Source organism: Somniosus microcephalus, chromosome 9 (genome assembly GCF_052327205.1).
Source record: "Somniosus microcephalus isolate GS21.2 chromosome 9, FLI_Smic_1.0, whole genome shotgun sequence".
Taxonomy (NCBI): domain Eukaryota; kingdom Metazoa; phylum Chordata; class Chondrichthyes; order Squaliformes; family Somniosidae; genus Somniosus; species Somniosus microcephalus.
Genome location: NC_140995.1, coordinates 72,589,986 through 72,602,431, shown reverse-complemented (window position 1 = coordinate 72,602,431; position 12,446 = coordinate 72,589,986). Strand labels below are relative to the sequence as shown.

Sequence of the window (12,446 nt, the reverse complement as noted above, 5' to 3'; positions counted from 1 at the left end):
TCACGTGTGTCCTCACTCACATGCCTGAATCTCCTGCGTCCTCCCTCCTGAATCTCCCGCGTCCTCGCTCCTGAATCTCCCGCGTCCTCGCTCCTGAATCTCCCGCGTCCTCGCTCCTGAATCTCCCGCGTCCTCGCTCCTGAATCTCCCGCGTCCTCGCTCCTGAACCTCCCGCGTCGTCGCCCTTGAATCTCCCGCGTCCTCGCTCCTGAATCTCCCGCGTCCTCGCTCCTGAATCTCCAGCGTCCTCGCTCCTGAATCTCCAGCGTCCTCGCTCCTGAATCTCCCTTGCCTCGCTCCTGAATCACCTGTATCCTCACTCACATTCCTGAATCTCCCGCGTCCTCGCTCCTGAATCTCCCGCGTCCTCGCTCCTGAATCTCCCGCGTCCTCGCTCCTGAATCTCCCGCGTCCTCGCTCCTGAATCTCCCGCGTCCTCGCTCCTGAATCTCCCGCGTCCTCGCTCCTGAATCTCCCGCGTCCTCACTCACATTCCTGAATCTCCCGCGTCCTCGCTCCTGAATCTCCCGCGTCCTCGTTCCTGAAACTCCCGCGTCCTCGCTCCTGAATCTCCCGCGTCCTCGCTCCTGAATCCTCCGTGTCCTCGCTCCCGAATCTCCCGTGTTCTCGCTCCCGAATCTCCCGTGTTCTCGGTCCCGAAACTCCCGTGTCCTCGGTCCCGAATCTCCCGTGTCCTCGCCCCTGAATGTCCCGTTTCCACGCTCCCGAATCTCCCGTGTCCTCGCTCCCGAATCTCCCGTGTCCTCGCTCCCGAATCTCCCATGACCTCGCACCCGAATCTCCCGTCTCCTCGCTCCCGAATCTCCCGTGTCTTCGCTCCCGAATCTCCCGTGTCCTCACTCGCACGCGTGAATCTCCCGTGTCCTCGGTCCTGATTCTCCCGCGTCCTCGCTCCTGAATCTCCCGCGTCCTCGCTCCTGAATCTCCCGCGTCCTCGCTCCTGAATCTCCCGCGTCCTCGCTCCTGAATCTCCCGCGTCCTCGCTCCTGAATCTCCCGCGTCCTCGCTCCTGAAACTCCCGCGATCTCGCTCCTGAAACTCCCGTGTTCTCATTCCTGAATCTCCCATGTCCTCACTCCTGAAACTCCCGTGTCCTCGCTCCTGAATCACCTGTATCCTCACTCACATTATTGAATCTCCCGTGTCCTCGCTCCTGAATCACCTGTATCCTCACTCACATTATTGAATCTCCCGTGTCCTCGCTCCTGAATCTCCCGTGTCCTCGCTCCTGAATCTCCCGCGTCCTCGCTCCTGAATCTCCCGCGTCCTCGCTCCTGAATCTCCCGCGTCCTCGCTCCTGAATCTCCCATGTCCTCACTCCTGAAACTCCCATGTCCTCGCTCCTGAATCACCTGTATCCTCACTCACATTATTGAATCTCCCGTGTCCTCGATCCTGAAACTCCCGCGTCCTCGCTCCTGAATCTCCCGCGTCCTCCCACCTGAATCTCCCGCGTCCTCGCTCCTGAATCTCCCGCGTCCTCGCTCCTGAATCTCCCGCGTCCTCGCTCCTGAATCTCCCGCGTCCTCGCACCTGAATCTCCCGCGTCCTCGCACCTGAATCTCCCGCGTCCTCGCACCTGAATCTCCCGCGTCCTCGCTCCTGAATCTCCCGCGTCCTCGCTCCTGAATCTCCCGCGTCCTCGCTCCTGAATCTCCCGCGTCCTCGCTCCTGAATCTCCCGCGTCCTCGCTCCTGAATCTCCCGCGTCCTCGCTCCTGAATCTCCCGCGTCCTCGCTCCTGAATCTCCCGTGATCTCGCTCCTGAAACTCCCATGTCCTCGCTCCTGAATCACCTGTATCCTCACTCACATTATTGAATCTCCCGTGTCCTCGATCCTGAATCTCCCGCGTCCTCGCTCCTGAATCTCCCGCGTCCTCCCACCTGAATCTCCCGCGTCCTCGCTCCTGAATCTCCCGCGTCCTCGCTCCTGAATCTCCCGCGTCCTCGCTCCTGAATCTCCCGCGTCCTCCCACCTGAATCTCCCGCATCCTCGCTCCTGAATCTCCCTCGTCCTCGCACCTGAATCTCCCGCGTCCTCGCACCTGAATCTCCCGCGTCCTCGCTCCTGAATCTCCCGCGTCCTCGCTCCTGAATCTCCCGCGTCCTCGCTCCTGAATCTCCCGCGTCCTCGCTCCTGAATCTCCCGCGTCCTCGCTCCTGAATCTCCCGCGTCCTCGCTCCTGAATCTCCCGTGATCTCGCTCCTGAAACTCCCGTGATCTCGCTCCTGAATATCCCGCGTCCTCACTCCTGAATCTCCCGCGTCCTCGCTCCTGAATCTCCCGCATCCTCGCTCCTGATTCTCCCGCGTCCTCGCTCCTGAATCTCCCGCGTCCTCCCTCCTGAATCTCCCGCGTCCTCGCACCTGTATCTCCCGTGTCTTCGCTCCTGAAACTCCTGTGTCCTCGCTCCTGAATATCCCGTGTCCTCGCTCCTGAATCTCCCGTGTCCTCGCTCCTGAATCACCTGTGTCCTCACACACATGCCTGAATCTCCTGCGTCCTCGCTCCTGAATCTCCCGCGTCCTCGCTCCTGAATCTCCCGCGTCCTCGCTCCTGAATCTCCCGCGTCCTCGGTCCTGAATCTCCCGCGTCCTCGCTCCTGAATCCGCCGTGTCCTCGCTCCCAAATCTCCCGTGTTCTCGCTCCCAAAACTCCCGTGTCCTCGGTCCTGAATCTCCCGTGTCCTCGCCCGAATGTCCCGTCTCCACGCTTCCGAATCTCCCGTGTCCTCGCTCCCGAATCTCCCGTGTCCTCGGTCCCGAATCTCCCATGACCTCGCACCCGAATCTCCCGTCTCCTCGCTCCCGAATCTCCCGTGTCCTCGCTCCCAAATCTCCCGTGTCCTCACTCTCATTCCTGAATCTCCCGTGTCCTCAGTCCTGAGTCTCCCGCGTCCTCGCTCCTGAATCTCCCGCCTGCTCGCTCCTGAATCTCCCGCGTCCTCGCTCCTGTATCTCCCGCGTCCTCGCTCCTGAATCTCCCACGTCCTCGCTCCTGAATCTCCCGCGTCCTCCCTCCTGAATCCTCCGCGTCCTTGCTCCTGAATCTCCCGCGTCCTCGCTCCTGAATCTCCCGCGTCCTCGCCCCTGAATCTCCAGTGTCCTCGCTCCTGATACTCCTGTGTCCTCACCCCTGAATATCCCTTGTCCTCGCTCCTGAATCTCCCGTGCCCTCACTCCTGAAACTCCCGTGTCCTCACTCCTGAATCTCCCGTGCCTTCACTCCTGTATCTCCCGTGTCCTCACTCCTGAATCTCCCATGTCCTCACTCCTGAATCTCCCGTGCCCTCATTCCTGAATCTCCCGCACCCTCACTCCTGAATCTCCCGCGTCTTCATACTGTATCTCCCGCGTCTTCACTCCTGTATCTCCCGCGGCTTTACTCCTGTATCTCCCGTGTCTTCACTCCTGTATCTCCCGTGTCCTCACTCCTGTACCTCCTGTGTCCTCACTCCTGAATCTCCCGTGTCGTCACTCTCACTCCTGTACCTCCCATGTCCTCACTCTCACTCCTGAATCTCCCGTGTCCTCACAGCTGAAACTCCCGTGATCTCACTCCTGAAACTCCCGTGATCTCACTCCTGAAACTCTCGTGATCTCAATCCTGAAACACTTGTGATCTCACTCCTGAATCTCCCGTGTCCTCAACCCTGAAACTCACGCGTCCTCGCTCCAGAATCTCCCGCGTCCTCGCTCCTGAATCTCCCGCGTCCGCGCTCCTGAATCTCCCGCGTCCTCGCTCCTGAATCTCCCGCGTCATCGCTCCTGAATCTCCCGCATCCTCGCTCCTGAATCTCCCGCGTCCTCGCTCCTGAATCTCCCGCGTCCTCGCTCCTGAATCTCCCGCGTCCTCGCTCCTGAATCTACCGCGTCCTCGCTCCTGAATCTCCCGCACCCTTGCTCCTGAATCTCCCGCGTCCTCGCTCCTGAATCTCCCGCGATCTCGCTCCTGAAACTCCCGCGATCTCGCTCCTGAAACTCCCGCATCCTCGATCCTGAAACTCCCGCATCCTCGATCCTGAATCTCCCGCTTCCTCGCTCCTGAATCTCCCGCGTCCTCGCTGCTGAATCTCCCGCGTCCTCGCTGCTGAATCTCCCGCGTCCTCGCTGCTGAATCTCCCGCGTCCTCGCTGCTGAATCTCCCGCGTCCTCGCTGCTGAATCTCCCGCGTCCTCGCTGCTGAATCTCCCGCGTCCTCGCTGCTGAATCTCCCGCGTCCTCGCTCCTGAATCTCCCGCGTCCTCGATCCTAAATCTCCCGGGTCCTCGCTCCTAAATCTCCCGCGTCCTCGCTCCTGAATCTCCCGCGTCCTTGCTGCTGAATCTCCCGCGATCTCGCTCCTGAAACTCCCGCGATCTCGCTCCTGAAACTCCCGCGACCTCGCTCCTGAATCTCCCGTGTCCTCGTTCCTGAAACTCCCGCGTCCTCGCTCCTGAATCCTCCACGTCCTCGCTCCTGAATCTCCCGCGTCCTCGCTCCTGAATCTCCCGTGTTCTCATTCCTGAATCTCCCATGTCCTCACTCCTGAAACTCCCGTGTCCTCGCTCCTGAATCACCTGTATCCTCACTCACATTATTGAATCTCCCGTGTCCTCGCTCCTGAATCACCTGTATCCTCACTCACATTATTGAATCTCCCGTGTCCTCGCTCCTGAATCTCCCGTGTCCTCGCTCCTGAATCTCCCGCGTCCTCGCTCCTGAATCTCCCGCGTCCTCGCTCCTGAATCTCCCGCGTCCTCGCTCCTGAATCTCCCATGTCCTCACTCCTGAAACTCCCATGCCCTCGCTCCTGAATCACCTGTATCCTCACTCACATTATTGAATCTCCCATGTCCTCACTCCTGAAACTCCCATGCCCTCGCTCCTGAATCACCTGTATCCTCACTCACATTATTGAATCTCCCGTGTCCTCGCTCCTGAATCACCTGTATCCTCACTCACATTATTGAATCTCCCGTGTCCTCGCTCCTGAATCTCCCGTGTCCTCGCTCCTGAATCTCCCGCGTCCTCGCTCCTGAATCTCCCATGCCCTCGCTCCTGAATCACCTGTATCCTCACTCACATTATTGAATCTCCCGTGTCCTCGATCCTGAATCTCCCGCGTCCTCGCTCCTGAATCTCCCGCGTCCTCCCACCTGAATCTCCCGCGTCCTCGCTCCTGAATCTCCCGCGTCCTCGCTCCTGAATCCTCCGCGTCCTCGCTCCTGAATCTCCCGCGTCCTTGCCCCTGAATCTCCAGTCTCCTCGCTCCCGAATATCCCGTGTCCTCGCTCCCGAATCTCCCATGACCTCGCACCCGAATCTCCCGTCTCCTCGCTCCCGAATCTTCCAAAGCTCCCGTGTCCTCAATCCCAAATCTCCCGTGTTCTCACTCTCACTCCTGAATCTCCCGCGTCCTCGCTGCTGAATCTCCCGCGTCCTCGCTCCTGAATCTCCCGCGTCCTCGCTCCTGAATCTCCCGCGTCCTCCCTCCTGAATCTCCCGCGTCCTCGCTCCTGAATCTCCCGCGTCCTCGCACCTGAATCTCCCGCGTCCTCGCTCCTGAATCTCCCGCGTCCTCGCTCCTGAATCTCCCGCGTCCTCGCTCCTGAATCTCCCGCGTCCTCGCTCCTGAATCTCCCGCGTCATCGCTCCTGAATCTCCCGCGTCATCGCTCCTGAATCTCCAGTGTCCTCGCTCCTGATACTCCTGTGTCCTCGCCCCTGAATCTCCCGTGTCCTCGCTCCCGAAACTCCCGTGTCCTTACCCCTGAAACTCGCATCTCCTCGCTCCAGAATCTCCCGTGTCCTCTCTCCTGAATCTCCCGTGTCCTCGCTCCTGAATCTCCCGTGTCCTCGCTCCTGAATCTCCCGTGTCCTCGCTCCTGAAACTCCCGTGTCCGCGCTCCTGAAACACCCGCGTCCTCACTCCTGAATATCCCGTGTCCTCGCTCCTGAATCTCCCGCGTCCTCCCTCCTGAATCTCCCACGTCCTCGCTCCTGTATCTACCGTGTCCTCGCTCCTGAAATTCCCGTGTCCTCGCTCCTGAATATCCCGTGTCCTCGCTCCTGAATCTCCCGTCTCCTCGCTCCTGAATCTCCCGTGTCCTCGCTCCTGAATCACGTGTGTCCTCACTCACATGCCTGAATCTCCTGCGTCCTCCCTCCTGAATCTCCCGCGTCCTCGCTCCTGAATCTCCCGCGTCCTCGCTCCTGAATCTCCCGCGTCCTCGCTCCTGAATCTCCCGCGTCCTCGCTCCTGAATCTCCCGCGTCCTCGCTCCTGAACCTCCCGCGTCGTCGCCCCTGAATCTCCCGCGTCCTCGCTCCTGAATCTCCCGCGTCCTCGCTCCTGAATCGCCAGCGTCCTCGCTCCTGAATCTCCAGCGTCCTCGCTCCTGAATCTCCCTTGCCTCGCTCCTGAATCACCTGTATCCTCACTCACATTCCTGAATCTCCCGCGTCCTCGCTCCTGAATCTCCCGCGTCCTCGCTCCTGAATCTCCCGCGTCCTCGCTCCTGAATCTCCCGCGTCCTCGCTCCTGAATCTCCCGCGTCCTCGCTCCTGAATCTCCCGCGTCCTCGCTCCTGAATCTCCCGCGTCCTCGCTCCTGAATCTCCCGCGTCCTCGCTCCTGAATCTCCCGCGTCCTCACTCACATTCCTGAATCTCCCGCGTCCTCGCTCCTGAATCTCCCGCGTCCTCGTTCCTGAAACTCCCGCGTCCTCGCTCCTGAATCTCCCGCGTCCTCGCTCCTGAATCCTCCGTGTCCTCGCTCCCGAATCTCCCGTGTTCTCGCTCCCGAATCTCCCGTGTTCTCGGTCCCGAAACTCCCGTGTCCTCGGTCCCGAATCTCCCGTGTCCTCGCCCCTGAATGTCCCGTTTCCACGCTCCCGAATCTCCCGTGTCCTCGCTCCCGAATCTCCCGTGTCCTCGCTCCCGAATCTCCCATGACCTCGCACCCGAATCTCCCGTCTCCTCGCTCCCGAATCTCCCGTGTCTTCGCTCCCGAATCTCCCGTGTCCTCACTCGCACGCGTGAATCTCCCGTGTCCTCGGTCCTGATTCTCCCGCGTCCTCGCTCCTGAATCTCCCGCGTCCTCGCTCCTGAATCTCCCGCGTCCTCGCTCCTGAATCTCCCGCGTCCTCGCTCCTGAATCTCCCGCGTCCTCGCTCCTGAATCTCCCGCGTCCTCGCTCCTGAAACTCCCGCGATCTCGCTCCTGAAACTCCCGCGACCTCGCTCCTGAATCTCCCGTGTCCTCGTTCCTGAAACTCCCGCGTCCTCGCTCCTGAATCCTCCGCGTCCTCGCTCCTGAATCTCCCGCGTCCTCGCTCCTGAATCTCCCGTGTTCTCATTCCTGAATCTCCCATGTCCTCACTCCTGAAACTCCCGTGTCCTCGCTCCTGAATCACCTGTATCCTCACTCACATTATTGAATCTCCCGTGTCCTCGCTCCTGAATCACCTGTATCCTCACTCACATTATTGAATCTCCCGTGTCCTCGCTCCTGAATCTCCCGTGTCCTCGCTCCTGAATCTCCCGCGTCCTCGCTCCTGAATCTCCCGCGTCCTCGCTCCTGAATCTCCCGCGTCCTCGCTCCTGAATCTCCCATGTCCTCACTCCTGAAACTCCCATGTCCTCGCTCGTGAATCACCTGTATCCTCACTCACATTATTGAATCTCCCGTGTCCTCGATCCTGAAACTCCCGCGTCCTCGCTCCTGAATCTCCCGCGTCCTCCCACCTGAATCTCCCGCGTCCTCGCTCCTGAATCTCCCGCGTCCTCGCTCCTGAATCTCCCGCGTCCTCGCTCCTGAATCTCCCGCGTCCTCGCACCTGAATCTCCCGCGTCCTCGCACCTGAATCTCCCGCGTCCTCGCACCTGAATCTCCCGCGTCCTCGCTCCTGAATCTCCCGCGTCCTCGCTCCTGAATCTCCCGCGTCCTCGCTCCTGAATCTCCCGCGTCCTCGCTCCTGAATCTCCCGCGTCCTCGCTCCTGAATCTCCCGCGTCCTCGCTCCTGAATCTCCCGCGTCCTCGCTCCTGAATCTCCCGTGATCTCGCTCCTGAAACTCCCATGTCCTCGCTCCTGAATCACCTGTATCCTCACTCACATTATTGAATCTCCCGTGTCCTCGATCCTGAATCTCCCGTGTCCTCGCTCCTGAATCTCCCGCGTCCTCCCACCTGAATCTCCCGCGTCCTCGCTCCTGAATCTCCCGCGTCCTCGCTCCTGAATCTCCCGCGTCCTCGCTCCTGAATCTCCCGCGTCCTCCCACCTGAATCTCCCGCATCCTCGCTCCTGAATCTCCCTCGTCCTCGCACCTGAATCTCCCGCGTCCTCGCACCTGAATCTCCCGCATCCTCGCTCCTGAATCTCCCGCGTCCTCGCTCCTGAATCTCCCGCGTCCTCGCTCCTGAATCTCCCGCGTCCTCGCTCCTGAATCTCCCGCGTCCTCGCTCCTGAATCTCCCGCGTCCTCGCTCCTGAATCTCCCGTGATCTCGCTCCTGAAACTCCCGTGATCTCGCTCCTGAATATCCCGCGTCCTCACTCCTGAATCTCCCGCGTCCTCGCTCCTGAATCTCCCGCATCCTCGCTCCTGATTCTCCCGCGTCCTCGCTCCTGAATCTCCCGCGTCCTCCCTCCTGAATCTCCCGCGTCCTCGCACCTGTATCTCCCGTGTCTTCGCTCCTGAAACTCCTGTGTCCTCGCTCCTGAATATCCCGTGTCCTCGCTCCTGAATCTCCCGTGTCCTCGCTCCTGAATCACCTGTGTCCTCACACACATGCCTGAATCTCCTGCGTCCTCGCTCCTGAATCTCCCGCGTCCTCGCTCCTGAATCTCCCGCGTCCTCGCTCCTGAATCTCCCGCGTCCTCGGTCCTGAATCTCCCGCGTCCTCGCTCCTGAATCCGCCGTGTCCTCGCTCCCAAATCTCCCGTGTTCTCGCTCCCAAAACTCCCGTGTCCTCGGTCCTGAATCTCCCGTGTCCTCGCCCGAATGTCCCGTCTCCACGCTTCCGAATCTCCCGTGTCCTCGCTCCCGAATCTCCCGTGTCCTCGGTCCCGAATCTCCCATGACCTCGCACCCGAATCTCCCGTCTCCTCGCTCCCGAATCTCCCGTGTCCTCGCTCCCAAATCTCCCGTGTCCTCACTCTCATTCCTGAATCTCCCGTGTCCTCAGTCCTGAGTCTCCCGCGTCCTCGCTCCTGAATCTCCCGCCTCCTCGCTCCTGAATCTCCCGCGTCCTCGCTCCTGTATCTCCCGCGTCCTCGCTCCTGAATCTCCCACGTCCTCGCTCCTGAATCTCCCGCGTCCTCCCTCCTGAATCCTCCGCGTCCTTGCTCCTGAATCTCCCGCGTCCTCGCTCCTGAATCTCCCGCGTCCTCGCCCCTGAATCTCCAGTGTCCTCGCTCCTGATACTCCTGTGTCCTCACCCCTGAATATCCCTTGTCCTCGCTCCTGAATCTCCCGTGCCCTCACTCCTGAAACTCCCGTGTCCTCACTCCTGAATCTCCCGTGCCTTCACTCCTGTATCTCCCGTGTCCTCACTCCTGAATCTCCCATGTCCTCACTCCTGAATCTCCCGTGCCCTCATTCCTGAATCTCCCGCACCCTCACTCCTGAATCTCCCGCGTCTTCATACTGTATCTCCCGCGTCTTCACTCCTGTATCTCCCGCGGCTTTACTCCTGTATCTCCCGTGTCTTCACTCCTGTATCTCCCGTGTCCTCACTCCTGTACCTCCTGTGTCCTCACTCCTGAATCTCCCGTGTCGTCACTCTCACTCCTGTACCTCCCATGTCCTCACTCTCACTCCTGAATCTCCCGTGTCCTCACAGCTGAAACTCCCGTGATCTCACTCCTGAAACTCCCGTGATCTCACTCCTGAAACTCTCGTGATCTCAATCCTGAAACACTCGTGATCTCACTCCTGAATCTCCCGTGTCCTCAACCCTGAAACTCACGCGTCCTCGCTCCAGAATCTCCCGCGTCCTCGCTCCTGAATCTCCCGCGTCCGCGCTCCTGAATCTCCCGCGTCCTCGCTCCTGAATCTCCCGCGTCATCGCTCCTGAATCTCCCGCATCCTCGCTCCTGAATCTCCCGCGTCCTCGCTCCTGAATCTCCCGCGTCCTCGCTCCTGAATCTCCCGCGTCCTCGCTCCTGAATCTACCGCGTCCTCGCTCCTGAATCTCCCGCACCCTTGCTCCTGAATCTCCCGCGTCCTCGCTCCTGAATCTCCCGCGATCTCGCTCCTGAAACTCCCGCGATCTCGCTCCTGAAACTCCCGCATCCTCGATCCTGAAACTCCCGCATCCTCGATCCTGAATCTCCCGCTTCCTCGCTCCTGAATCTCCCGCGTCCTCGCTGCTGAATCTCCCGCGTCCTCGCTGCTGAATCTCCCGCGTCCTCGCTGCTGAATCTCCCGCGTCCTCGCTGCTGAATCTCCCGCGTCCTCGCTGCTGAATCTCCCGCGTCCTCGCTGCTGAATCTCCCGCGTCCTCGCTCCTGAATCTCCCGCGTCCTCGATCCTGAATCTCCCGCGTCCTCCCTCCTGAATCTCCCGCGTCCTCGCACCTGTATCTCCCGTGTCTTCGCTCCTGAAACTCCTGTGTCCTCGCTCCTGAATATCCCGTGTCCTCGCTCCTGAATCTCCCGTGTCCTCGCTCCTGAATCACCTGTGTCCTCACACACATGCCTGAATCTCCTGCGTCCTCGCTCCTGAATCTCCCGCGTCCTCGCTCCTGAATCTCCCGCGTCCTCGCTCCTGAATCTCCCGCGTCCTCGGTCCTGAATCTCCCGCGTCCTCGCTCCTGAATCCGCCGTGTCCTCGCTCCCAAATCTCCCGTGTTCTCGCTCCCAAAACTCCCGTGTCCTCGGTCCTGAATCTCCCGTGTCCTCGCCCGAATGTCCCGTCTCCACGCTTCCGAATCTCCCGTGTCCTCGCTCCCGAATCTCCCGTGTCCTCGGTCCCGAATCTCCCATGACCTCGCACCCGAATCTCCCGTCTCCTCGCTCCCGAATCTCCCGTGTCCTCGCTCCCAAATCTCCCGTGTCCTCACTCTCATTCCTGAATCTCCCGTGTCCTCAGTCCTGAGTCTCCCGCGTCCTCGCTCCTGAATCTCCCGCCTCCTCGCTCCTGAATCTCCCGCGTCCTCGCTCCTGTATCTCCCGCGTCCTCGCTCCTGAATCTCCCACGTCCTCGCTCCTGAATCTCCCGCGTCCTCCCTCCTGAATCCTCCGCGTCCTTGCTCCTGAATCTCCCGCGTCCTCGCTCCTGAATCTCCCGCGTCCTCGCCCCTGAATCTCCAGTGTCCTCGCTCCTGATACTCCTGTGTCCTCACCCCTGAATATCCCTTGTCCTCGCTCCTGAATCTCCCGTGCCCTCACTCCTGAAACTCCCGTGTCCTCACTCCTGAATCTCCCGTGCCTTCACTCCTGTATCTCCCGTGTCCTCACTCCTGAATCTCCCATGTCCTCACTCCTGAATCTCCCGTGCCCTCATTCCTGAATCTCCCGCACCCTCACTCCTGAATCTCCCGCGTCTTCATACTGTATCTCCCGCGTCTTCACTCCTGTATCTCCCGCGGCTTTACTCCTGTATCTCCCGTGTCTTCACTCCTGTATCTCCCGTGTCCTCACTCCTGTACCTCCTGTGTCCTCACTCCTGAATCTCCCGTGTCGTCACTCTCACTCCTGTACCTCCCATGTCCTCACTCTCACTCCTGAATCTCCCGTGTCCTCACAGCTGAAACTCCCGTGATCTCACTCCTGAAACTCCCGTGATCTCACTCCTGAAACTCTCGTGATCTCAATCCTGAAACACTCGTGATCTCACTCCTGAATCTCCCGTGTCCTCAACCCTGAAACTCACGCGTCCTCGCTCCAGAATCTCCCGCGTCCTCGCTCCTGAATCTCCCGCGTCCGCGCTCCTGAATCTCCCGCGTCCTCGCTCCTGAATCTCCCGCGTCATCGCTCCTGAATCTCCCGCATCCTCGCTCCTGAATCTCCCGCGTCCTCGCTCCTGAATCTCCCGCGTCCTCGCTCCTGAATCTCCCGCGTCCTCGCTCCTGAATCTACCGCGTCCTCGCTCCTGAATCTCCCGCACCCTTGCTCCTGAATCTCCCGCGTCCTCGCTCCTGAATCTCCCGCGATCTCGCTCCTGAAACTCCCGCGATCTCGCTCCTGAAACTCCCGCATCCTCGATCCTGAAACTCCCGCATCCTCGATCCTGAATCTCCCGCTTCCTCGCTCCTGAATCTCCCGCGTCCTCGCTGCTGAATCTCCCGCGTCCTCGCTGCTGAATCTCCCGCGTCCTCGCTGCTGAATCTCCCGCGTCCTCGCTGCTGAATCTCCCGCGTCCTCGCTGCTGAATCTCCCGCGTCCTCGCTGCTGAATCTCCCGCGTCCTCGCTCCTGAATCTCCCGCGTCCTCGATCCTAAATC

At 60.5% G+C, this 12,446-nt stretch overlaps 1 protein-coding gene across 1 annotated transcript in view; it reads right to left on the bottom strand.

Annotated features, from left to right (window-relative positions):
- Positions 1–12,446, bottom strand: part of capn9 (calpain 9) — a 536,943-nt gene that overhangs the window by 369,701 nt on the left and 154,796 nt on the right. The window lies entirely within an intron of this gene.